Genomic DNA, 24,536 nt, shown 5'->3' with positions numbered 1-24,536 from the left:
CATGGAATTTAGTTAGGTATGTTTTTGTTAGAAGACCTGTTTATAAAAATAGTCTACTTGGTTTAACTTTATAACAATGATAGTACTATCTTCTATCTTGTTCATTGTATATTATTTTCCAAGTACAATACCACACATCCTCTTGTTTGGCTGCATATAAAATTCCATAGTGCTTTGAATCCCTTATCAACTATGAACATCTTTCATAAGTGAACAAAGAAAAATTAATCTGTTGAGGAATTTTTCCTATATTTCTTTATGGTGACTTTGAACACCTCTGGGTCTTGTGGTTAACCACTTTTGCCAACAAGCAAGGATAACTTTGAACTTATAGAGTGTATTTTTAAGTTACTTTCACTGTATATCATCTTGTAGAAAATTTCATTAGAGGTAAAATTTGATCTTGGTAAAATTTATAAATATAATATTTAATAATAAATATTTGCTTTAACTAGTATTTATGCATTTTAAAAGAAACTTAAAGGAATATGAAAAATATTTCTAACTTTAATATACATTAGATAAACCTGATATTATAGATTGCCCATTAAATATTGCTCACACAATTCTGCTATTATTTAAGGATAGTTAGTCGCATTTTTATCACACTGGTTTGCCTACTACGTAGTAGTTCTTGATATTACCATATAACTGCAGGATTTAGGATTATCATCATCTTCGTCCTCATCAGGATAACACTGTTATATACATTGTATGTTATTTATGATCTATATCATAAGTAATTTCAATATAGTTAGGAAAAATGTTAGAGTATAGTCTAAAATTTTAAAAACAATTGAATAGCTTATAGTTTTAATTAAATAATATCATGGGGTGCCTGGGTGGCTCAGTTGGTTGACTGTCCGACTTCCGCTTAGGTCATCATCTCGCGGTTCATGAGTTCAAGCCCCACATTGGGCTCTGTGCTGACATCTCAGAGCCTGGAGCCTGCTTCAGATTCTGTGTCTCCCTCTCTCTCTGCCCCTCCCCCGACTCATGCTCTGTCTCTGTCTCAAAAAAAAAAAAAAAAAATCACATACATGAAGTCCCCAGTTAATAGGGGATGTCTCTGAGAAACTGAGGTTTGAAAGGTGGGGCTGAGTTGATGAGGAAAAGTGATCTTGGTCTTAGCATGGATGACAAATGCCAGATACAGGTACAAGTTGAACAAAAGAATATAGCATTGCAGGAGTGCCAGGGAAGTGTTCATCTGACACTGACAAATCACTTATATTGATGTTTTTGAAAGAATAAGAATAATAAGCCCCATTAGAAAATTGAAAGTGTAATGGAAAATAGAAAATTAAAAATGAAGATCTCCCACTTAATAATCTAAGCCTGTCTCAAAGCTAGTTGATAACTAAGTATATGTGTGTGTTTCCAGGAAAATGTTTAATGTATAAAAACATACTCTTAAACTTGTCAGATCTTTTTTCTCTTAATAGTATAACTTAGGGTCTCATTGATATTTATCCATGTAGTTATATCTTTTTTTTGTAATGGTTTCAGAATATTCCATTGTATGGATTTATGTAATTTAATCAGTCTTCTACTTAGGGAGACTGTGTGTGTGTGAGATATATATATCAACGTTGAATGAATATATTTGGACTAATAATGTAATAATTTTGAACTATATAGGGTGCATTTTCAGCAATGGGATTGTTGGTTGCAAGTATATGTGCATTTTGATTTATAATAAATGTATTAGCTTTCTATTGCTGCATAACAAATGATCACAGCCTAGCAGCTTTAATCAACATGAATTTATTACCTCACAGTTCTATGGATCACAAGCATAGGCAATATTGATTGGGTTAACTGCTCAGGGTATCACAAAGCCCAAAATCGGGATTTCAGGCCGAGTTCTTATCTGGAGTCACTGGGAGGAATTGACTACTAACCTGCCTCTGTTGTGGCAGAATCCTGTTCCTTGCAGCTGAGAAGTGGTCTAAGTTGCTTTCATTGCTTGCTGTCAGCTGAAGGCATCTCTCGTCTCCTTAAGGTTTCTACACTGTTTTTCCCATGGTCCCTCCATCTTCAGACTCAGCATAGTCATATCTTTCAAGTGTTTTTGATTTTTTTACACTTACTCTTCTGTTATCAGCTGGAGAATATTCTCTCCTTTTTTGAAAGAAGAGAATGCCATATGACAACATAATTAGGGAAGTGATAACTGTGTTCACATGATCCAGGACTCAGGGTAGGCGATTGTTGGGAAGCCATATTCTATTTTTACTTCAGCACAGTACATTTTGGTAAATTTTTCATAGGTTAGTTGCAGCATGGAATCTGAAACCACAGTGATAAACTTTTCATACTCTCTTACACTAACTCCATTGCTTGAACTTGGAATTTGAGTGTATCTTTTATCTGTGCATGATTCTGTAGCATCATGCTTCATCATTTAGAGTATATCAGGTGACCAGGTTATATATATAGATCCTTAAAAAGGTGACATGATTCATTATATAACATCAAAAGATCACATTTATTAATGTCAACAGTAGTCTCATCAGACAAATAATGGGAAGCTATCAAGTACATGGTGACAAATATGTGTTTTCTAAAATTTTAATTGTCACTGTAAAGTTTGGATTTTATCGCTGGCAACAAAACCTGTCATTTTTTTCCCCTTGAAGTGTCACGTTTACTTCATTTATTTGAGAAAATGTGGGTCCGATATCTAATTTTTAATAAGCATAATTTGTCATTCTTTTTGAAAACCACTTTGATATAATAACAACTTTTATAGGATACTTGATTGTCTGTGTATGGACTTAGTTATACCCTTCTCTACACCCTGTCTCAGGTAATCACTGATTTGCCTTCTGTTGCTATATTAGTTTGTATTTCTAGAATTTTGTATAAATGAAATCATACAGTCTACACTTTTTTTTATTCTGGTCTGGTTTCTTTCATTTAGCATAATTATTTTGAGATTCAGCCATTTTGTATCAATAGTTTCCTTTTTATTGCTGAGTAGAGTGACCTCAGGAATATACCACCGTTTATCTATTCAGCTACTGATAGACTTTTGAGTTGTTTCTTTTCTGGGCCTACTGCAAATGAAACTGCTAAAAATAGTTATGTACGAGTCTTTGTAATGGACCTGTGCTTTTATTTCTCTAGGGAAGGTACTAGGAAAGGGATGAATGAATAGTAGGGAATATGCATGTTTAAATACTTAAGAAACTGCCAAATTGCCTTTTAAAGTGATTATACTGGTTTGCCTTCCCAGCAGCAGTGTTCCCTTTTCATCAACTCAGACCGGTCAGTCTTAAGCCATTCTAATATTTATGTAGAAATGTCTTAATGTAATTTGTCTTTCCTGACTAAAGATGTTGAGCATCTTTTCATGTGTTAATTTGCCATTCATGTATCTTCTTTGGTGAAATGTCTATTCAAACCATTTGCCCATTTGTAAAAATTGGGTTGTTTGTTACAGTTGAGTCTTGGTTCTTAACATACTTTAGATACAAATCCTTTATCAGAAATGTTATTTTTCAAATATTTTCTCTTGGTCTGTGATTTATCTATTCATTATCTTAAGTGTCTTTTGGAAAGCAGAAGTTTTTAATTTTGACAAAGTTTAAATTACCAAATTTTTCTTTCATAGATCATGTTTTTCATGGTACATAGAAGAAAGTTTTGTCGACCCCAAGATCATACAGGTTTTCTTTTATGCTTACTTCTATGTGTTTTATAGTTTAAGAATTCACATTTGAGTCTGTGATCAATCTCAAGTTAATTTTTATATATGCTGTGAAAAACGGCTTAAGTTTATATTTTTGACATATGGATATGCAGTTCTTCCAGCACCACCTGTTTAAATTACTATCTTTTTTTCCCTTATGGTGTTTCCCTCACCTACCTTGTTACATGCACTTTCATTTTAATTTTATGTATAGGTCTTTTTCTGGACTCTTCTTTTCTGTTGATTCTTTTGTTTGTCTTCATACCAATACAACACTGTCTTAATTACTGTAGCTTTATAATGTCTTGAAATCAGGTAATGTAAGTGCTATAATTTGTTTCTTCATCGTTTGGGCTATTAGAGGCCCTTAGCATTTCCATATCAATGTTAGTGTTCTTTTATAGTTCGAGAGTTTCTATATAAAGGTTTGCTGGCATTAAGTTGGTATTGTACTGAGTCTGTAGATCAACTGGGGGTAAATAGATGGATTAACACTATTGTGTTTTCTGACCCATGGACATGGTATATCTTGCTAGTAAGATCTTTAACTTCTCTAAGCTAAGTTCTCTAAGCTAAGTAGAGTTTAGTATAGAGGACTTTCTGTCTTCTGTCAGACTTATCACTGAGTATTACTTTTTTTGTGATGCCATAGTAAGTGATCGTTAAAAGTAAATTTGATTTAAAAAGTATATCCACTAAGGAAGTTACAGAAGATTTGAATAACACTGTCAGTCAACCTAACCTACTGACATAAATAGGACATTCCATACATCATCACCCGAAAATAAAATTCTTTTAAGTACACAGAGAATGTGTACTAAGATAGTCCATATTCTGGACTATAAAACAAGTCCCAACTAATTTATAAGTATTTAAATTATGTACATGTAATAAAAATAGAGCTCAAAGACAAATCTCTGAAAAACCTCTAAATATTTGGAAACCACACAATGTTCATCTGAATAACCAGTGGGGCAGAGTGGAAATCAAAGTGTTTTGAGCCTGAATGCAAATGAAAACGCAACATCTCAGTATTTATATACTGCCTATAAAGCAGTACTTGAGAAACGACTTTAACAGTATATGTCTATATTAGAAAAGAAGGTACTCAAAGTGATAACTTCAATTTCTACCATAAAAAGTTGAATGAATCCAAGTTAACTCAAAATATGTAGAAGAAAGAAAAAATTAAGGCAATAGCAGAAATCAATGAAAAGGGATATACACAGAGTCAACGAAACTAAAAGCTAGTCTTTTGAGATCAATAAAAGTAAACCTCTACATAGGCCGATAAGAAAAAAGAGAGGACACAAATTACTAATATCAAAAATGAGAGCTGACATCACTATAGAGTCTACAGATGTCAAAAGGATATTAATGGAATATTTTGGCCAAGTTTGTGCAAACAAATTAAACAACTTAGATGCAATGGACAAATCTCCTGAAAGATAAAACTACCAAATCCTTCAATCTTCATATCCCCCTCTCTTTTAAAGAATTGGTCATTAAGAAACCATCCTTCAAAGAAAACTCCAGGCCCAGCTGGCTTCACTGGTGAATTATACTACACTTTTCAGAAGGAAATACACCACTTCTATACCAACTCATTCAGAAAGTTGAAAAAGCAAGACTCCTTCCCAGCTCATTTTTTGAGACCACCATTACCTGATTCTAAAGCTAGAGAAAAAAATCATAGGAAAAGAAAACTACAGAGTAATGTCTCATGATCTTATATAAAAATCCTAAGCATAATTATAACAAAGCCAATATAGCAATATACAGAAATACATCATACTGAAGCAGAATTTATCCTAGAACTGCAAGTTGGTTTAACCTTCAAAAACCAATCCATGCCATTCATCCCATTAACAAACAAACAAACAAAAAATAGTATCATCATCTCAATAGATACAAAAAATTGGCAAAATCAAACCTGTGTTCTTGATAAGAATGCTCTCATGAGAAATAAAACTTCCTCAACATTAAGGGCTTCTAAGAAAAGCCTGTAGATGACATTATACTTAATGGTAAATGACTGAATACTTTCCTCCTTTATATAAGAAATAAAACCTCTATCTGCATTTACCACTTCAACATCATACCGCATGTTCTAGCTTCTAGAACCATATAGCCAGAAAAAGTAAATAAAAAGCACCCTTTAACATGTTTATGGTATTTTTCATCTTTGTCACAATAAACACTTGTTTGCCAGTGTTTGAAATTAAAATGCTAGCTGTTAAACTAATATTGTAACACTCTTTGGAGGATAGTGATGTGTCAATGTAGGTTCATCAGCTGAAATAGATATGGTTGTCTTTGAAAAAGTATAGGGATCTCTGTCTCCCTCACTTCTTCATTCACTTAGCTCCTTCCTCTGTCCTGTCCAGCATTCCGTGACACAAGTGCGTGGTCAGTAAAAGGCCAGAGAGGGTAGTGGTGGAGATCTTGAGTTCTGATAAGTGTTGGTGAGGGTGTGAAAAAACCAACTCCCTCATACATTAGTGCTGGAATATAAAATAATACAGCTTTCTTGGAAGAAAGTTTACAATTTCTCTAGAAGTTATACATGAAAGTTCCACATATATTAAGCGTTTCAATCCTAGGTATTTACCCAAGAGAATTGAAAATATTTGTCACACAAAAACTGTAAGTAGATGTTCATAGCAACATTGTTTATGATAGCCAAAAAGTAGAAATAACCTAAATGTCCATGGAAAAACAATGTAGCATATCCAAACGGTATAAATACTATTAAGTAATAAAGAGAAATGAGGTAACTAATACATGCTGCAGTATGCATGAACCTCAAAAACGTTATGCTAATCGAAACAAGTCCAATGCAGGAGACTACATGCTGTATGATTCCATTTCTTTGAAATGGCCAGAGAAGGCATTGTGGTTTTCTGGGGCTGGGCTTTCTGATGGGATTGACTATACAGTTGACTCTTGAACAGCATGGATTTGAACTGTGTGGGTCCATTTATTATACATATTTTTTATAGTATGGTAAATGTGCTTTCCCTAATGATAAGGTTTTTTTCTCTAGCTTTATTGTAAAACTACAGTATTTAGTACATTTAACATGCAAAATATGTTAATCAACTGTTTATGTCATTAGTAAGGTTTCTGCTCAATGGTAGACTATTAGTTGTTATGTTCTTAGGAAATTAATACATTTCCCAGTAGATTTCCGCCTGGGATGGGATTGATGCTCCTAAGCCCTGATGTTTAAAGGCCAACGGTATACAGGTATGAGAGACTTTTTGGCATGATGAAAATGTATCAAACTGGATTGTAGTGACAGTTGCACACCTGTAAATTTGTCAAAACTCATTGAATCTTACGTTAAAATGGACAAATTTTATGTATATAAACTGAACTTGTAAATGGCTCTTTAACAAAAAAAGCCCAAGAGCTAGGCAGTCTTACATGACCTTGCTGAACTTACTTAACCCTTCTGTGCCTTAATTTTCTTGCCTATAAAGTAAGATTAATAGGGTTGGTATAAGGACTAATGTACTGTGATTTTATGTAAATACACATATAGACACATTACATATCTCTCTAAATATTTCACATGGGACCACTTTGTTTTATTACCATAAATTTTATTATTTTCCAATTGGCTAAGAGAAAAAAGTGGTTATTTAAAATGCCTGCTATAATCCAGCCAAAACTAACCCAAACTCTGAACCTGCCTCTGCCCCTAATTCTCCTCCTAACCCTAGGTGTACTAAATAGGAATGACTGAGAACAAATTAGGATGTATAACATTTGTTTTCAGTTCTTCTCTCTCCATCCTTGTAACTGTTCTGTTGATATGTTTTATATTTAGCTTTCATTGATCTTTATTATGTAAAACTCAAGTGGCTAGATTAAATGGCCTCTGAATTTTAGCGATAACCTGTATTATTGTAATTGTTAGAAAAATGTTTAAGTTGAAACCTCAATTCTCAGACTACTTCAGAAAGTACTTTTCTGTGTTTTTCTTCCTTTATAAAAGGTATGATGGGGAAAGAGCCAGCTAGTTTTCATTCTTGTAAAAGCACCATAGTAATATATAATTTCTTATGCTTAAAAAATATCTTAAAGTTGTAAAAGCACTTTGATATTAGGTCATTTATTCTACCAGCCATATTGTTATCTTCATTTATAAATAAACTAAATGAAGTTCAGAGAGGTAAAAATGACTTGTCAACATTAGTTAAATAGCAAGTAGGAAAATAATGCTCTGTTTTGTTTTATCATTCAATTTATAAGTGGGTCAAAATATATAATCCTTTTACGAATTAAAAATACAAATGAAAATTCAAGCTAAACATCTATGCAAGATACCCTGTGGGCAAATACATTAATCCCCCTTACATAATTTCTCAGCCTTGTGCACAGATAAGTAAATAGCTTACTGTAGTAAACAGGAAAATTTTTGTTGGGAGTTCCTTTTTTCTCTACTGGGAATCAAGCTTGTGAAGGAAAGATTTAGAAAACTGGTAGGTTAAAAGCAAGATTTAATAACTGCTTAGTGTCTAATATGCATGCCATTTCAAAACTGCATTATGCAGAGACTTAATATGCTCCTGTTCTCGTCAGATAACTGAACCCTTTGAAATCATAAATCTGAAATATATTTGAACCAAAGTAATGTTTAAAGAGATTAGAAGCATTTGAGAATTGAAGTTTAGAGTGAATACTCCAAGATGATCTTGTCTTTACTTGAATCATCTCTTGAATTACAAATGCTTTATTTACTTGTTTGCTCATGGGTTGCTGGATAAGTAAAATCAAACAAAAGGCAATTCTAAATGGCACTAGGAAATACTAAAAACAAAAAGCTCTAATATGCTAAAAAAGACAGTTTGTAAGCATGTTGTTTATTACTTAGAAGTTGAAATGAAGGAAATTGTGAGAGAATTTTTTTTTTAAGTGACAAGCATTACTTAAAGGAATGTTTATGGGCCAGGCAGGTGTCATTTATTTTCTTATGTGATTGAATTAGGGCTGCCACTGATACCCAGATGAAGAGGAAACTAAGCACCTTAACCTTTAAATGCAACAATGTTTCTGCACATCATGAGAAGTGATTAATTTTATTAAGCCTTAAAAAAATGTCAGTCTCCACTTTCTTTCCCTAGAGACTTGTAACTGCCCCTTTCTTTCTGACATGGATCTCCTCTCTGAGTTCAGAACTTTCTGGAACCAATTGAATGTTACATTATCTGGTACATTCCATAGCTTATACAGATGCTGCCCTTTGGCAGTACTCAAAGTTATTTTAATTTTAAAATGACTTACGTGTTTGAAACTTTGAGAATTATTGAAGAATTTTTACCAGGTTTAGACATCATCAAAATATATCTCCTCCCTATAACATGTTTTTTAAGAATTGAGTTCATGGAGTTTATATGGTCTAGAGATTTTGGCTTAGAAATCTTAGCGTGATTATTTTATATCCTAAATGTCTTTAACATCTCAGTAGAAACATTTCCACTGTCACAATTTCTTTTAATTCATTTCAGTTGATAATTTCTGTGAGTAATTTCACTAAATTTTGCTGGGAGGTTAAATTCTTTTAAAAAAAGTTTTATTTGAGAATGTGTGTGTGTGTGAGCGTGAGCAGGGGAGGGGCAGAGAGACCCTCAGGCAGGGTCCACGCTGTCAGTGCAGTCCAGGGCTGGGCTGTGATCTTGTGACTGCAAGAACATGAGCTGAGCCAAAATCAAGAGTCGGACACTTAACCGACTGAGTCACGCAGGCGCCCCAGGGAGGTTAAATTCTTCTTAAAAATAAACTACCCCTTCAATTCAAAACAACATTTTATATATGTATATGATGTAGCAGAACCAATTTCAGTCATGTGATTATCACAGCTATAGAAAGTTATTATGGTAGTCCCTGAAAATGACAGTTCCTGCTTCATTGGGAACAAAGTCCCAGTGTTTTGGCTGTGGATACTTGCCTGGCATTTGTTTCTTTTGTTCATCATAAATGTAACAAAGGTAAATTGTGCCAAGAAAAGATTAAGGAACATTGCTCCTACCACTCATAAAGGAGAGCCCTCAAAATCTGAACTGGCACTTGGTCTTACATAGCTCTAACCCATGACCAGTTGTGTAATAATACCACTTCACAGCAGCAAATTTTGAGCTCAAGGAGAGAGCAACATAGTAATACTCAAATAAGTATTTATTTACTAAAAATTATAAGATGTCAACTCAGTGGCTGAATTATTTTTTGTTAATTGCCACAGAAGAACCTAATTTTATGGACTTATGTATGGAGCTATTAACAGAATACTCTTTAAAAATAACTTTGGTATGAATTTGGTCTAATAAATTAGAGGATTGTGAATTCCACTTTGGGAAAATAAGGAAGTTTTCTTTTAAATGTTAACTGATGTTATATCTAAACTTAGACATTCACTTTATAATTCAAGCATATCACATTAATGAAAAACAAAATAAATGTTCTCTGTTGCCATTTTATACCACAGATAATAGTTTGATATAATGTAACCTACTTCCAAAACCTTTTGAAAAGATAACATCTTTAAATTGATATTTTTTCTCAGCCAAATGATACACTGTTTTGCCCTCGTGTTTCATTTGCTGCCTAATACCCCAAAGCAAATGCAGATGGGATAAACTGGCCATTTCTTCAGATGCTGAAAGCACTAACATCCTTGGGAATCAGCTAATTTTATTTACACGTGACATAAATTGATAAGCTGGTAGTATTCCACACATGTGGTTTTGGCATTTTCCTATTGTTCTTCAGATATATCACTTTCTTCTAGCAGTGAATATTCTTCCCTTGAGGTGGAGCTAAGTGCTAAATACATTAACCCAGAAGAAGGATATGAGAAAAACCTGAAATATATAATAACTCTTACCACTACTGTATTACCTTTTTGACTTGAGTGATTCTAAAGAAGTGTACAGAGATTTTCCTTTTTTATCAATGAAATGAGAAAAAGGTTGATATGTTACAACAGACATTAAGTTATCATGGTACGTTTGAGCCAAAGATGCATTGTGTACATCTGCGCAATATTGCTCCTATGTTTTTTATGTTCTAAGCATCTGATAACAGTGATAGCTATAAGTACCTCTTGCAAGGAGGCAGGTAGCCTGGTGAGCAGGACAAAGTGTGTTCAGAACCATATTCTTGTCGTAGATACTGTTTTGAAAATGACTTTATGGCAGTTGAAGTTCTTTAATGATTGAAAGGAAAGTGTGGAGGTGATGAATACATAGGCATCCTTCCACATGGATAAATGGTTCTTTAAGGGACTGATTAGCTTTAACTAGTTTTTTTTTTTTATCATTTTTAAGTTTTTGTTACTATACATGGGAAAGTCTTAAAATTCTCAGATAAAGTTCAAAGATATATATTAAAAACAAAAATTCGCTTGAACATCAAAAGCCTACTTATATTTGATGCAAATATTAGAAGTGTGGCTGGGACTAGTAAAACTGTAGAATTCAACCGAAGTAAAAAATAAAAATTTACATATAATGTCTTGTCTTTACAAATAAATAGATTTTCCCCTATAACTTATTTAACATATATGAATGTGAAAGTGCCTATTAGTATGAGATTTTTCCTGTTATCAGGGTTATAACGAAAACAGTTATTGAAACAGTGAAGGGCACAGACTATTTTTCCAAGTTGAAAAGACAACTGAAAATTGGTTGAATCAAAGTTCTTAAAAAAATACTTATTTTATTTACAATGAAAGTTGAAAAGTGAATGTTTGGGGTTTTTTTTGTACTTTGAAGTGCCATAAATACTCAGACTATTTTACGTAGAAACCAAACAAACGCCTCGTGTCAGCATTAGCCAAAGATACTGCAATGCTATCTTCTCACTTTAGTTTGTAAATGTTATCCCTTTCTAGTTGTAAGTTATCCTTTGTATTCAGAAATGATAGTCAGACAAACTCTGGACTCTTCTTAAATTTGTGGAAGAAATGAAAATCTTCTGCTTTAATATTTGAGTTGTATCCCTCTATCCATAGCTATTCATTTAAATCTAGATTTTTCTGTTAGGTTATTTACTCATGCTCAACAGTTACCGAATGCCCAGTGGGATGCCAGGTGCTGGGGATTCAACAGTGAAGAAAACAGACTGAAAGACTCCACAAAAAGCAAAAATCCCATTCTCGTGAAGCTTACATTCTAGTAAGGGAAGAAATATGTCAGATAAAAAAGTAAAATACAGATTATGTTGAATGGCATGAAAAGTGCAGTCTAGAGGGAAGAGGATAGCAATATTGAGGAGGGGTGGAGGTTGAAGTCCTAGAGAAAGTCTCCAGAGAAGGCTCAGTAGGGTGGAGCATTTGATTAAAAGCCTGTTGAGAGGGGAGAACCAGCTACATAGATAGGTGGAGGACAGGCACTCTAGACTTGGGAGTTGAATAAAGAGCAGTGTGGGTGTAGTAAGGGGGAGGGGAGAGCAGGAGGAGATGGGGCTAGAGAGGCAGTGGGGTTCCAATCCTGCAAAGCCTTGTAGATTGCAGTAATGACTATTTCAAATTAAGGAGTCCTCTTGTGGTAATTACCTTGAACTGAACATACGAGACTCTTGCTGTCTTGATCAGCTTCCAAGGGTAAATGATGTAAAGGGAACTTCACATTAATGACAAATTTCATGGAAAATACTGAATTTCTTCTAGGCTCTCAGGCCAAATGGTCTGTGTTTTGTTATGTCAAGTGAATGGGAATGTATATAGTTTGGCCTTCTCTTCCTTGCCCTTCATAAATTTGAATAAATTTTGAGGATGAAATCAATCTTCTACTTGCTAAATGCTCATTTTATGACCAGTCAAATTAATTGTTTCTGAAAATCCATTATGTATTTTTCTTTTCTCATTTCCTTACTAGTTTTCTGGTCATATTTAATATCTCTCTTCTCATTTAGGGACTCTTTTTTCCTTTACTAGGTTTTCAGATGCTGTGTAACATAAAACATCTTCACAAATTTATCTTGAGAGCTTGCACTTTATATTAAGCATTGTATAGCCTCCTGTCATTGAAAATGTGAACATAATATTAGAAACTGTCATAACAAGGTTTTATGTGTGTGGAATTTTCCTGTTCTTTATTTGCCTCCATTTGTCCTTCTCTGTAAAACTGAAGTAAATTGTCATTGGTACCTATTTGTGGGCATGAATTTCAATACCAAGAAGGATATGATTCAATGCCTGACACAGCTGGGCCTGAGATTAAGAATCTAATAAATACACCTAGAAAACGTAACCTTTGCTAGAAACAATAAGTTTGCCTAATTTCTTCTGTGCCAAACCTGAGAAAATAGTATTAGATTTGACAGTATTTGCATTAAAAATGACAGGCTTTCTATAGCAAACAAAGAGATTAAGGAAATGGATTTATAGAGCATCTCTAATAATTTTGAATCTTAAGAGATTACATAGACTAAATATTTTCAGTTTTGCACCGGTTAAGACTTTATTTATTTATTTATGTTGTTGTTGTTGTTGTTGTTGTTTTGTTTTCCTTCTCTTACATGTCAGTCTGTGATAGTATTGGGAGCATTTTCAAGTCCTTGGTAAAGACTTCCAAATAAAGTTATCTTCCACAATGCTATTTACTACCAGCATGTGGGTGGATCTGTATACTTTGTATTTCAGCTATTAAAATTAAGAAATCCTTCCTACAGGCAACATCTATCATTTGTTGAATAGAATAAAAGTCTTAGATATCTGGACTGTAGGTTTTTTGTTTTTGTTTTTGTTTTTACATCTTTAAATGTGTTTTTAAAAAATGAAGAATAGGTTATCACATATGAAATTTATAAATATTATAACATTGAGATTACTTTTGAGAGTTTATGGTCAGTTCTTTTTAAGTTGGAATTTTTAAGCCAATGTGACAGTAATTTGAAGTAGCTTTATTCTTTTAAAGTATTCTAAACTAGTTAGTTTTGACAAAAATAAATCCTCAAAATGACCATTCTTTTTTTTAAAAAAAATTTTTTTTTCAACGTTTTTTATTTATTTTTGGGACAGAGAGAGACAGACAGAGCATGAACGGGGGAGGGGCAGAGAGAGGGAGACACAGAATCGGAAACAGGCTCCAGGCTCCGAGCCATCAGCCCAGAGCCCGACGCGGGGCTCGAACTCACTGACTGCGAGATCGTGACCTGGCTGAAGTCGGACGCTTAACCGACTGCGCCACCCAGGCGCCCCAAAATGACCATTCTTATTGGAAACAAATATCACCTTATATTAAGTGACTTTGAAACTTAAAAGTATACCAGTTATTCTTCAAGGCTTGTCATTCTTCATTATTGTGAGGTTTGGATTAATTACTTTATTTGATAAGTACTTAGCACCAGCTATGTTCCATATGCCATATACATTGGTGAAAAATATATATGTGACCTCTTCCTTCACTGAATTCAGTGTGGTACAAGAGACATATATTTAACAATAATTGCAAATAAACATTATTGCAAACTTTGCTATTGAAGGATTTGCTCAGAGATGGTAAAAGGTGGCACCTAAATTATTTTAGAGGCCTTAGGAAAAGTGACATCTGTGTTAACACCTGAAAGGTAAAAAAAAAATGTCCCTTTGCAAATGGCTGGGGAAAGGCACAGAACAGCACGTGCAAAAGATGTGTATAGGAATGGCTTTTATGTTTGAGAAACAGGAAGAAGGGTAGAAGAAGTAGAGATAACTTCTCCTGAAGCGTGGAGAGCTTAGGATATAAGGTTGGAAAGACAGAAGGGGCAGAATGATGAAGAGCCTCATAGGTCAGGGTAAGCAATTTTCAGTGTAATTCCCAGTACAATTGTGGTGTAGGCAGTGGAATAACTTTAAGTGTTACTTTGAGGACATAGCTAACACAATGAAAAGCCCTTTTTCTGTCCCTGCATATGTTTATGCCCTGCTTGATAATTGTTTTTCTAGTCATCTGCTACCATAAAGAGTGCTTTTGTACATCTGTGTTTGCTCATGTGGAAATAAATTTTAGATAAATTCTACTGTTTGACCACCTGAATAGGTATGTTATAGGAAGGATTCATGAATATTTCCCAAACTTCAGGCCTCTAGATAAGCAGTTCAGGTAGCATCTGACTTGAGAGATTTCTCTAGAAGAGCTATGGTCTCCCGAGAAGCCTGTACTTCCAGAAATGGTCAATAGTATTTTGTATAAAAGCAGATCCATCCATATAAGAGATGAGTTTATAAATGGCCAATTAAGCCCCATACCATAGTCATAATCATAATAGAGATATAAATCCTTATGAATAAGAGTATCAGAAAATATTCTTTCATCTCTATATAATGTCCCTTTCTACCAAATTACTATCATCCCAGTGTATTTGATTATGGAGTCAAGATTTCCTTAGCGAACTGCTCAAGAAAGCTTGGTGGGAAAAATACCCCCAAAGTGTTTGAGGCTTTGTTTTAACTCACTGATGAGTTATCACAATTGATATATAACAGCTGTTCTGTTGTTATTCACTGTAACATTACAGTAAAAGAAATGATCAATGGAATTCAAAATGCACTCTCTCATTTGAGAGCAGGAATACTTCAGAGTGACTTTTACTAGTGTCAACATGATCACTATGGCTTTGGAGCCATATATGAGTTTATATTCTGACTCTGTTACTTCTAGATGTATGACTTTGGGAAAGTTACTGAGTCTCTGTAAGCCTCAATATCTTCACTTCTAAAATGAGGGATGAGAATAATAAGGTTCCCAGAATTAAATGAAAGAATGTGTGTAACAAATGTGGCACAGTCTACCACATTCTAAATTCTTAGTAAATATTAGCTGCTGCTAAATTAATTAACCTAAGCTGAAACTAACACTAATTATAGATTGGATTTTCTTTTCAGCCAGCTATCAGATTCCTATTGTGCCCAGATACTTCAGAATAAACAATATCCAACCTTTGATAACTGTCAGTATTTTCAAAGCATTAGTTAATTATTTTTGCCCAGATTGTTCAGTGAAAATGTTAATTAACTAATTAAAAATTAATCTGAGGCATTCATTTCTTTTTCTTCCTATTAGAGCATTGCCAAAGAATTACATTCTTTTATGAAAAAATTTTATTGCTTATTTATTTTTGAGAGAGACAGATTGCTGGGGGGGGGGAGGGGGGGGGAAGGGCAGAGAGAGAGGGAGACACAGAATCCTAAGCAGGCTGCAGGCTCTGAGCTGTCAGCACAGAGCCCAACGCAGGGCTCGAACCCACGAACCATGAGATCATGACCTGAGCCAAAGTCGGATGTTCAACTGACTGAGCCACCCAGGTGCCCCAAAGAATTACATTTTAACACAGGAGTGCTATTAACATGTTGGTCATTGAGTTTTTCCTTCATATTTTTAAATATAAAACTTTTAGGAAAATAATTATGTAAACACAGTAGAATGTCAGGTAGCAGCTTTCAGTGGACCAAACACTTTATCTAAGGTTAACCATAAATATATAAGGAAATATGATTGAGATGAAATATCATAGTTCAGTTTCATAAATTCAGAACAGGAGGTAGACAAGTCAAACCTAGAAGGCAAGTAGGTACTAAGTAGGTGGTTTGGAGGACAATGATCTTTGGAGAGCTCAAAACCTGTCAGAGATGGAGAAGAATGAAAAGAATAACAATTTCTGAAATGTGTTGGGATGTATAGAAAACCAGAGTATATAAGACAAGGTTAGATGATAAAATAATTTGGCTGAACTGTGTCCACCCCCTGAGTGTACTGAAGATAGATTTATGAAGAGTTTAATTTTAATAGTTGAGGTGGGAACTCATTAAGCTCTGAAGAGTAGTTTTTGAGTCCAAGTTAGGATGGTTTCTGGCAGTATTCCAGGAAAGATGGTAAGGTTTTTGCCAAAAGGAAAGATGTTGATGTCAGGCATCTTTGAAAATGTCCTTGTATTTCCAAGAAAATGTTGAGGTGCGTGTGTTATCCATTTCAGCAAGGTGAACCATATGGGTTGTTCTATTTGAATAATATCTTAGTTGCTAAGGACATAAAAATTTTGAAATGTGGTAGATGAAAGATTTGTTCTGTTTTATTTTATTTTTTTGCACAGCTAAAGTTTTCATTGTAGAGTGTACATTGAAGGTGTTTTATATAATCCAGAGGCTGGTATACGCTTAGACTCCTGAATAATTCCAAGAATGTGCTGTTCCAATTTTTCACAGTAGCTCAGCATAAATAAACCTTGGGATTTATGTGTTCTCCTGTTGAGTATAAATTGGACTCACTGACATAAACTGTTTTTCAGATACAGTATGTTATAGATTAAGTAATAGAAAAGGTGGGTAAATTTTAATCTACTGTGCTAAGTATTCACTAATCTTAATACAGAACTTCATTTAAAAACACACGATGATTCTCTGAAGTATAAACAGAGTCAAGATTAATGAACCGATGACTTGTTCTTAGTATTTTCTCTATCTCTATAATGGTATATCTTACATATCACATTAAATTTTTATCTGAACTAGGTATTTCTAATTTAACTAAAATCACTTGTTAAGCATCAAAATACCACACGCATGATTAATGTAACTTTTTCTGTGTCTCCTCTGTATGCTACCCCTCCTAACCCAATCAGTCTCTCTCTCATTTCTCATGATCTCTTATATCTCTTTCCTTGGTCTTTATTAAAGCAAGGGTAATTTAAAAAATTCCGATCAGTTAAGACTTAGAAAAAGTTTAAGAAAATGAAGCTATTCCATTAACACCATTGCTTGTCATTTTTCTATTTTTATGGAAGCCTAATATATTACATTACACCTAACTTTAAAACTAATCTATAAATTAATACCAAAAATAAGAAATTCCTAACTTTTTAACATTCCTTTCTAGATAATTACTTGAGTAAAAATACCTGGAAATTGTCGTTTCTTAGCATTCTAAAATGTTACTGTCCACCACCTAAAAACATCTAAACTAATCATGATTAGAAATTAATTATAGTTACGACTTGCTATTAATATATTTTGTAATAAGAAAGAATATTATTTTTTTCAATGTAAAATATTGCTTCTTTTATTACAAAATAGTTACTTGGGATTCTTCACATTTTAGTGGCATGTATATCTAGAGGCATAATAATGTTTATAAGCATTTTTACTTTTAAAAGGTATTTTCAGGAAATAATTACAGAAAAACAATTTGGGAGCTATTTCAGCAAGACATACTCTCTAACATTGGCTTTCAGTTTTCAGTTAGTATATAATTTCCCAAAGATTAGTTTTTTTGAATTGGAAGCTTTATAATACTCACCTAAGTTTTTTATATTAATTACTTGCAGAGTTGTTTTTCTTTGAGGCTTTTTAAAAAATTTATATCCTCACATAAGCCAAATTGCATATGAGGAGGAATATAGCCAGGGAAAGGAGCAGAGAGCAGAGCTGGCAACAGAGATCAATAAAATTTCAGAAACTAGACATTCAAAGTTCTCTTCTATCATGTAGCGGAACAGTGACAATCTATTATAGTGCAATATTCGCAGTATGTCACGTTACACAGAACAAAAATAGTAGTGTGCTCTAATAAAGTAAGTTGTATTATCTTACTGTTTTCTCTTAGTCTCAAGGTGTCACATTTTTGTGGTCATTTTAGTGGTCATTCTGAATGGCTGCCTTGTGTCTAGTTGAAGTTTAGTGAATATGTGTGCTTTTTATAATGTTCAGCTGCAACATCGTTCTCAAACTGGAATTTTGGGGAAGTTCGGTGTAATGGCAGTAACAATATTAGTAACAGCAACAGGAACAAATATTTTTCAATTTTGGCTTTCTAGGTGTCCAGCACAGTGTCAAATTCTGAAGCCCTCGTTGGTGGTTAATGCTCGGCCACAGTTACGTATGATGAGACTGAGGTCCAGAAAAGTTAGTGTTTGCCCAAGGTGATGAGCCAAAGCCTCTACACAATCTCAGGCCTTCCAAATCCACAAGTCATTTCTTTCTAGTGAGCCTTTGAATGGGACAGGCCAGCCTTCTTTCTCTCTCTCTTTTTTTTTTCCTTTCAGTTTTATTGAGATATTTTGACTTACATATATTGTGAGATGATTACCACTGTAAGCATCCTTTACCTTATATAGATATAATAAAAAGAGAAAGCATGAAAAGCTTTTTCCCTTGTGATGAAAATTCTTAGAATTTACTCTTGTAGCTACTTTCATATATATGGTACAAGTGTTATCCAGAGGCATTGTGCTATATGCATTATATCCCTAGTACTTATTTTTACCTTATAACTGGAAGTTTGTACCTTTTAACCTCCTTTCTCCTATTTGCCCTCCCCCATCCTCTTCCTCTGGTTACCCCAAATCTGATCCTTTTTTCTATGAGTTTGATCTTTTGTTTGACTTTGTTTTGTTTTTAGATTCCATATAGAAGTGAGATTGTACAGTTATCTTTCTGTGTCTGACTTATTTCACATAGTGTAATGCCGTCAAGGTCCATGCATATTGTTGCAAATGGCAGGATTTCCTTTTTATGGCTGAATAATATTCCATTGTGTGTATATATGCCAAAAATTCTTTATCCAGTCATCCACTGATCAACACTTAAGTTGTTTTCATATCTTGGCTACTGTAAATAATACCACAATGAACATGAGAATGCATTTATCTTTTCAAGTTTTTGTTTTTGTTTTCTTTGGGTAAATAACCAGAAGTGGAATTGCTGGGTCACATGATAGTTCTATTTTTAAATTGTTGAGGAACCTCCATACTGTTCTAATAGTGGCTGCACCAAGTGGCTGCACCAATTTACATTCTCATCAACAGTATACAAGGTTCTCTTTTCTCTACCTCCTCACCAGGACTTGTTATTTCTTATGTTTTTGATAATAGCCATTCTGACAGGGCTAAGATGATATTTCATTGTGGGTTTGATTTGCATTTCCCTGATAACTCGGGATGTTAATTATCTTTTAATGTATCTATTATCCTTTGATTTATCTTCTTCAGAGAAATGTCTATTCAGATCTTTTGCTAATTTTTAAATTTGATTATTTGTTGTTTTTTTTTGTTAGTGACTTCAGTTCTTTATATATTTTGGATACTAACTCCTAATCAGATGTACAGTTTGCAGATATTTGTTTCCCATTCTGTAGGTTGTATTTTCACTTTGTTGATGGTTTCTCTGGCTGTGCAAAAGCTTTTTAATTAGATGTAGTCTCAAAAAAATAATTTGATATATTCTCACTTGTTTCTTTTGCTTTTGTTGCTTTTATTTTGGTGTCAGATGCTAAAAATCATTACCCAGGCTTAAAGAGATTACCACCTATGTTTTCTTAGGCTTTATTATTTCAAATCTTAAGTTTTTAATCCATTTCAAGTTAATTTTTGTGTATGGTAAAAGATGGTGGTCTGTTTTCATTCTTTTACATATGAATATCCAGTGTTCCCAACACAATTTATTGAAGAGACCGTTCTTTCCCCATTGTATATTCTTGGCTCCTTTTTCATGAATTAATTGACCATCTATGCTTGGGTTTATTTCTGGGCTCTTTATCCTGCGCCATTAGTCTATGTGTCTGTTTTTATGCCAATAGCATACTGTTTTAATACTATAGTTTTGTAGTGGAGTTTGAAACTAGGGACTGTGGTGCCTCTAGCTTTGTTCTTTCTCAAGATTGCTTTGGCTGTTCATGGTCTTTTGTGGTTCCATACAAATTTTAAGATTGTTCTTTTTAATTTCTGTGAAAAATCCCATTGGGATTTTGATAGGGATTGCATTAAATCTATACATTACCTTAGCTAGTATGGACATTTTAACAATATTATATCTTTCAATCCATAAGTATGGAATATTTTTCCATATATGTCTTTTTCAGTTTCTTTCCTTAATACCTTGTGGATTTCAGAATACAGATTTCTCACCTCCTTGGTTAAATTTATTTTCAGATATTTTATTCTTTTTTTTTTAATTTTTTTAACGTGTATTTATTTTTGAGACAGAGAGAGACAGAGCATGAATAGGGGAGGGGCAGAGAGAGAGGGAGACACAGAATCTGAAACAGGCTCCAGGCTCTGAGCTGTCAGCACAGAGCCCGACGCGGGGCTCGAACTCACAGACTGCGAGATCATGACCTGAGCCGAAGTCGGACGCTGAACTGACTGAACCACCCAGGCGCCCCTCAGATATTTTATTCTTTTTCATACAATTGTAAATGACATTGTTTTATTAACTTCTTTTTCTGATACTTAATTATTAGTGTATAGAAATAGCAGATTTTCTGTACGAATTTTGTATCCTGCAACATTACTGAATTTCTTTATTAGTTCTAACAATTTTTTGATGGCATCTTTTAGATTTTTGGAATATAATAGCATGTCATCTGCAATAGTGACAGTTTTACTTCTCTCTTTCTATTTGGGGTTCGTTTATATCTTCGTCTTTCCTAATTGCTCTGGCTAGGACTTCGAATACTATGTTGCATAAAAATAGCAAAAGTGGGCATCCTTATTTTATTCCTGATCTTAGAGGAAAAACTTTCCGTTTTTCACCATTGAGTATGATACTAGCTATGGGCTTGTCATATATGGCCTTTATTATGTTGAGATACATTTCCTCTATACCCACCTTGTTGACAGAGGTTTTTTTTTTTTTTTATCATAAATGGATATTAAGTTTTGTAATGCTTTTTCTGCATTTATTGAGATGATCATATAATTTTTTTTCATTCTATTAATGTAGTGTATCACATTGATTGATTTGCATATGTTGAACCATCCTTGCATCCCGGGTATAAATCCCATTTGATCATGGTGAATGATCCTTCACATCTCTTAAATATGCTGCCTTTTATGCACTTTACTTAATATCAGGTACCTCATTTGCCTTTTAATATCAATTACCTTCTTGAAAACAAGAATGAAGCTACATAGTGTGAGATTTTAACAAGAGTGGTAAAGTAAAAGAAGTTGAAACCTAGTGGGGAAAAAAAAGGTTTGTGAGTCACCCTATCAGAGAGTCAGGTGTCACAAAGAAATTGTATTTAGCGTACAAGATCACTTGTAATGAAGTTTTGTTGGATTTTCACACCATTTTGATTTGTCCTTACTAAATAAATTGACTCCAAAATCTATTCTAGTTTGGCTGTTTAACCAGAAAGCCTTTTTTCAAAAAAGTACTTTAACTTAATGTATTTTGTGACATCAATAATTATGGCATTCAGAATATTTTTTAGAAATTATATACATGTCTTATTGGGAATTACTTCAGAATTTAATTTTTCAACAATAGTCTTTCCCTTTACAACTCATTTAAAAAGAGTATTGATTTGTTACAGACCATTTACATTTTAAGAACTTTTGAAAACTCTGTCCTTTAACCTAATTGAAGCAGACCACTTACTCTGGGCCATCCATCAGGGTGATACTCCTGGTTTCCTGGCCTTTTCTGGACCTCCCAAGAGTTCATTTTTATTACTTGTATTACTTTGCCTTCCATCTAGTTTCACTGCCTTGTCATTAATCTACTTATTTGACTTTCCTTCCTCTGTGTCCAGTCACCACTAGGCATATCATTTTAGTCACTAACAACCACACAAACAGAAATAAAGTAGTAATGGCAAAGGAATGGATATCACACAGCTACCATTATTATTGTGGCTTAAAAAAAACCTTTTTCGAATTTGACAAATAGAAGGGCTTTATTTTACATAAGATTTCCAAACTTATTATCTGATTAGTTTTTTATACTCATAAATAATCTGTTTTACCCTATATAGTACTTAAGTATTACTACAATTTCTATTTTATAGAGGAGGAAGTTATGGATCATAAAGGTCATTAGTGTAAACTTATAATTCAAAAGAGTTTCTGAAATAAATCAGCCAGTATAGTATTAACTATTACCAGTACCCCCAAGGAGTTGTAAAAGTCCAAGGCAAGTCCAAAAAGTGTCTGAGAGTATTTCATAGTGGACCAACAGCCATGTGAGGAATATCTACAGTATAAGAATACAAAAGGAGAAAATTTAGACATACTACTAGTGACCTCCTTCTTCACCCCATATCACAGAGCAGTTAAGGCTCAAGTATATATCCATGGAATCTACAAACTATCACAGTGTTAGTAATCTTAACTAATGCTTGTGCAGTTCCTGGTGGTTTATTAGTTCATTAATAATCAGAACTTTTTTCCCCCTACTCTTCACTGTTAAGAAGTGATTCAAATCTGCATGACTAACTTAATGTTGATTATTTATAGATTCCCATCTCTGAGTAATTTCTCTACATCTGTCTTAAAAAGAGTAGTCATTGTCTGATTTCCAGCTTCTTTTTTTCTCATGTATGAATAAGTCTGGAGAATTGAGCCTACTCACACTGATGTCCTTTTGTCTTGCACTTCCCTCAGGAATAGGGAGTGTACCTCTAATTGGGGCTTTTTACCTGTTTTCTTTCTTTCACGTCATCTAAGCATGAGAATAAGACGGTGATAAACTGCTTTAAAGTAGACAACTGTGGGGCACCTGGGTGGCCCAGTCAGTAAAGTGTCTGACTTTGACTCAGGTCATGATCTTGAGATTCACGAGTTCGAACCCTATGTCAGGCTCTGTGCTGACAGCTCAGAGCCTGGATCCTGCTTTAGATTTTATGTCTCCTTCTCTCTTTGCCTCTTTCTCTGTCTCTCAAAAATAAATAAGTGTTAAAATAAATAAATAAATAAATAAATAAATAAATAAATAAATAAATAAATATTAAAAAAAAATAAAGTAGATATCTGTTGTAGAAACTCGTTATATATTCAGTAAATATTTACCAGTTCACTCTTACATGATGGACATAGTTAAACACTAGGAATATAAAAGATCATAATCTCTTTACCTTCTAGGAGTTGACCTCTAGGAGCTTATATCTGGAAAATTTTGCCACCAACAAATATGTGTGGAAGATCCACATTATTTTCTAATATTTGAATAGTGTCAGAATTGATTCTTACATAGCTTATTTAATCCACAAGAGAAGATAATTATAAATTGGATTTTGAAATAATTTTTTTAACTTTTTGTTTTAGAGAGAGAGCACAAATGAATTGGGGAGAGAGGCAGAGAGAGAGAGAGAGAGAGAGAGAGAGAGAGAGAATCTTAAGCAGGCTCCAGGCTCAGTGATGAGCCTGATGCTGGGCTTGATACCATGACCTTGGGATCACAATCTGAGCCAATATCAAGAGTTGGATGCTCAACCAACTGAGCCACCCAGGAGCCCCTAAAATATTTTTGTGTACAGTTGGAAGTCAGATAAACAGTGTCCTGGTTGTAGAAGGAAGACTGATCAATGTAGATACTAGAACCCCTATGAAAGATTCTGGCTTGAAGCACTGGAGCCAGGCAGGAAAATGACGCCCAGAAAAGGTTAGAGTTGTATCAAATAAATGTATTCAGGGCGGGTCATGTCAGATTAGATCCTGCAAATTTTTAGGGTGCCTTTCCTCCACGCAAACTGCCCTGCATTGTGCTGGCAGATACTGTAGCTGAGCCATGGGCAGCTCTACAGCTCTCTTTCTTATCCTGACCTCAATTCTAGACTGAATGCTAACGTGCTCTTGGAATCCTTTCTGGCAATGTGGAAATTACTTTAAAGGATTCATTTCCTTTTGTCAGTATTCCCACATTGTTTGAGTGAATTGTTACCTCACTATGGTCTACATTAAAGACAGTAAGTTTTTTTAATTTAATGATGACTTTTTAAAAATAAATCCATTTGGGCTTTTTTTTTAGGTACAATGAGAAAGTGTAATAGGGTTAAAGGAAGATACTGCTTACACAAGGCATTTTTCTGTCTGCTTACTCATTAAGCTTATATTCATGTCATAAAATGAAAATAATCCC

General features: G+C 34.0%; 1 protein-coding gene across 5 annotated transcripts in view; it reads left to right on the top strand.

Annotated features, from left to right (window-relative positions):
- Positions 1-24,536, top strand: part of FER (FER tyrosine kinase) — a 440,848-nt gene that overhangs the window by 284,309 nt on the left and 132,003 nt on the right. The gene's annotated exons all lie outside the window — the stretch shown is intronic.

This window comes from Neofelis nebulosa, chromosome 1 (genome assembly GCF_028018385.1).
Source record: "Neofelis nebulosa isolate mNeoNeb1 chromosome 1, mNeoNeb1.pri, whole genome shotgun sequence".
Lineage (NCBI taxonomy): Eukaryota > Metazoa > Chordata > Mammalia > Carnivora > Felidae > Neofelis > Neofelis nebulosa.
Note: the sequence above shows the minus strand (reverse complement) of the source record. Positions and strands in the feature narration are given on the sequence as shown.